Here is a 3,998-nt window from a genome sequence, read left to right as displayed (position 1 = left end):
GAGACAGAGAGAGACAGAGAGAGACAGAGAGAGTTGAACCCTAACTCCAATAATCATGCTGTCTAATCAGCATCTCAAAATGCTACACCTGTGAGGTGGATGGATAGCATACTATACATATGTTAAATGAGAAGGTGTGAGGTTTTTTTCAGTGTGTATATCCATCCATCCATTCATCTTCATCCGCGGGGGCAGCAGCTCCAGTAGGGGACCCCAAACTTCCCTTTCCAGAGCCACATCAACCAGCTCCGACTGGGGGATCCCGAGGCGTTCCCAGGCCAGGTTGGAGATATTATCCCTCCTCCCAGCTGGACGTCCCTCCACCTAGTCCTGGGTCTTCCCCGAGGCCTCTTCCCAGCTGGACGTCCCTCCACCTAGTCCTGGGTCTTCCCTAAGGCCTCCTCCTAGCTGGACGTCCCTCCACCTAGTCCTAGGTCTTCCCCGAGGCCTCCTCCCAGCTGGACGTCCCTCCACCTAGTCCTGGGTCTTCCCCCAGGCCTCCTCCCATTTGGAGGTGCCTGGACCACCTCCATAGGGACCCCCCCAGGAGGCATCCTTACCAGATGCCCGAACCACCTCAACTGGCTCCTCTCAACGCGAAGGAGCAGCGGCTCTACTCCGAGCTCCTCTAGGATGACTGAGCTTCTCACCCGGTCTCTAAGGGAGACGCCAGCCCCCCTCCTGAGGAAACCTATTTCGGCCGCTTGTACCCTCGATCTTGTTCTTTTGGTCATATATATATTTAGTTCCTATATTTTCATGCATAGTTGAGTCGCTTGGCCTTTTTTCCATGTCGGAGTTCTGGCTTTTTGGCTGCAAATCTTCCATGAAGACCACTTCCGGCCAGACTACCGGACAGTAGATGGGTGGACCTGGGTCCCACTGGTCTCTGCCAGTTCTGAGCTGATGTCCCTGCTGGACATCTTCCCATTTCAAAGGGAAAGAAGCTCGATGTGTTTTTCATCTGCTGCACTACGTTTCCTGCGTCTACGATCCTCAACGTCGCCCAACGTTTTGCGAGTTTCTAAGACTTGATGCTGGTTTGAAGGCAAAGGGTAGTAACACCAAAATATGGACGGGATTTAGATTTTTCTCTTGTTCGCTCACTTTGCATTTTGTAAATTGACAAAAAACAATCATTCATATTTTTGAAAGCATTATTAGTTTACGGGATTTTTTCACACCTGCCGAAGACTTTTGCACAGTAGGCTACTGTATATATAGCGTTTTCTTAAGTATCACAAAGTCCTGATGAACAGTGACTCAGATCCTGTTGCAACAAGTGATCAAGTGGCATTTATGGCCACGTCCCAGACTAACTACATTCTTGGCAAATGTGGTTATACTGCGTCCACTGTTATTATGGTGCACTCTATTAGGGCTTGAGGTAATGCAGTCTAATTGCTGTGTTGAAAGTTAATGCAGAATTATGACTGGAAATTATATTCAAATGTCAGACTCATTTTCTGGCATTTTTGACGATGATGTGCAGGCGTCAGACCATTTACCCATCACTCTTTTCTGTTTTACCTTAATATTTTATTCATAATGTCAGAAATGCGTCAGTAGGTGTTCTCTATGTCAGTGACTATCAACACCATTTCATTTAATAAATAAGAGGCCAGTATTTGCCTGTTCTAGCCATTAGCTGCAAATATTAATTGATTAGTTAACTTCTCTGACCCCAGCTTGTAAAATGTGAATATCTTCGAGTTTGTTCTCCTGACAAAACAAAACGCTTGAGGACGTCATCTTGGCCATTGGACAACAATAATGGACACTTTGGACAATTCAATAGACAAGCTAATCCATTAATCTGGAAAATACTCGATTTATTAATCAACAATGAAAATAATCGTTATTTGCAGCCCCATTTTCCATTTAATTTATTTTTAATAACTTACCTGCTCTGAGCCTATTCATGGCCGTCTGTTTCAATAACACCTGTGTCATTCGGTAAACACTCTGGACCTGAGTACGGCGTTAAGGTCCGACGTCTAATCACTGAGCTAAGGCATGAAATGAGCTGCTCATTGAGCTAAAAGCAATACAAAATAATAAGCTTTTTAAAATCAAACTGAAGATATTTATAACTGATAATCAGACCTGTTGTCACATATAGAGGAGGGATGGGGTGAGGTGGTGTATGACCACGGCAAGTGTGTGTGTGTGTGTGTGTGTGTGTGTGTGTGGGGGGGGACACGACACGTAGGTGTCTAGTATGATTATATGCTTGATGTATTTAAATTTAAGAAATGTTTAATGTTTGTTTTTTATGACTGTTTAAAAGCCCTTCAATAACATAATGCACGCACGCACGCACGCACGCACACACACCACACACAACACACACACCCACACCACCCACACACACACACACACACACACACACACACACACACACACACACACACACAGTCTGGGTGATTTAACAGTTTTTAATCGTAACCTTTTGTACAATAGATTTTACATTTTCACAAGCTAAGAAGTTAATGTTGCCAGATAGCTGAGGGAGTCTGCATCTCCAAAAAAGCCGTTTTGGGGTATTTTGAAACAACAGATGAGATGGAGATGGACAGCAAACATCTTTATCTTTTGGTCCAAAAAGCGGGACCCTTACATCTGAGGCCTTCTGAGCACTCTCCAGAGAAAGGTGAAGCCCTGAACCACCTGTATGAACTGTACTTCATCTCACATGATACAACACTGGTATTCAAATATAAAATGACATATTGTAAGACATATGTAATCAGTCATAACATTTCTCTTTTCCTTCACACTTCACACATTCAATCCACGGAGATTTCCCCACTTGCCCACATCTGGCCAACTATACCATTTAAAAACTAAGCCTTCACTGGTATGGTATAGAATATATTTGTCCTTAAACATTGATTTATTTCCTTCTTAATCACCATGCAATGACAATTTCCTTTCTAGCTCAACTTCTAGTTATTGTCACCATAATTATTTGAAAAAAAAGTTGAACCCGGTACACCTTATTTACTTGAACTCATCAAAACAGCAAAAAAATTGAAAAAGATAGAAAAATAAGTTTAAATCTTAGCCAAAAAAAAACAATACTATATTTGAGCAACATCATAAATGAGGCTATGGTACAAAACAATATGCTTAGGAAATACAGTTGTACATAACTACAGTAGGACAGTTACGTTCATATCCTCTTTCTCAGATTCAATAATATTCCATAATCATGTACATACTGGGAGAAATATACATATACGTTGTTATAAAAAACAATATTCTGGTTTATTCAATGTACTCTATGTTGTGTATCTGAATGTCAAAATAGCTCACAATGCTCTGGAATAGAATATCATCAGACATTTATTTGTCCAATTTATAGTTTCAGCCAAGTACATACAGTGCATATACCATGTTTATGCTTGGTAAATAACATTTAACTTCTATTATACATTAATGATGTTTTGAGAAGCTACATAAATCCAAGCAGTGTGTCATGAATGCTCCCGCCCGTGTCCAGGTGGATAAAGTACCTTGCTGAACACGCCACAGTGTTGTGTGTGAATGTCTCGGTCACGTGTTGTAGGGATGTGGCTTTCCTGTGAGGAGAATCCAAAAATCAAATAACTCTGAAAAGCTGATCAAAACAGACACGTCTTACATCTGAGAACTAAATGTGATGCGATGCTGTGGCTTTTTTTGTTGTTGTTTTTTTACTGCTATTTTGCCCATGGTAGCATCATACAAAATATTTGGATGATTTATATACGTAAGTTGCACGTCACTGCAGTCGCTTTCATAACAAGACAGAATGGACCGTTTGCTGTCCCTCCCCCAACAATGACTCTTCAAACTAAATTTGGCAACTGTTACCAGGCACAGCAGCTCTGTAGACCAATGAGGAGGCAGAAGATGTTATTCATGGGGCAACTACAAAGAGCCATAGTCTGTGTCCAGCGAGCTTGAATTGTGGTGTTGTTGTTTTTTTACCTTTTCTAGAATAACGATAAAAT

At 41.7% G+C, this 3,998-nt stretch overlaps 1 protein-coding gene across 4 annotated transcripts in view; it reads right to left on the bottom strand.

Moving 5' to 3' along the window:
* Nucleotides 1-2,542: 2,542 nt before the first annotated feature.
* gfra1a (gdnf family receptor alpha 1a) overlaps nt 2,543-3,998 on the bottom strand; it is a 118,036-nt gene continuing 116,580 nt past the window's right edge. For all 4 annotated transcript variants that reach the window (XM_032542165.1, XM_032542164.1, XM_032542163.1 and 1 more), the window contains one exon: nt 2,543-3,998. This exon is cut by the window's right edge and continues 2,235 nt beyond it. The gene's annotated coding sequence lies outside the window, so the exon portion shown is untranslated.

This window comes from Etheostoma spectabile, chromosome 17, assembly GCF_008692095.1.
Source record: "Etheostoma spectabile isolate EspeVRDwgs_2016 chromosome 17, UIUC_Espe_1.0, whole genome shotgun sequence".
NCBI lineage: Eukaryota > Metazoa > Chordata > Actinopteri > Perciformes > Percidae > Etheostoma > Etheostoma spectabile.
The sequence above is the reverse complement of the archived record's forward strand: the minus strand, read 5'-3'. Positions and strand labels throughout refer to the sequence as shown.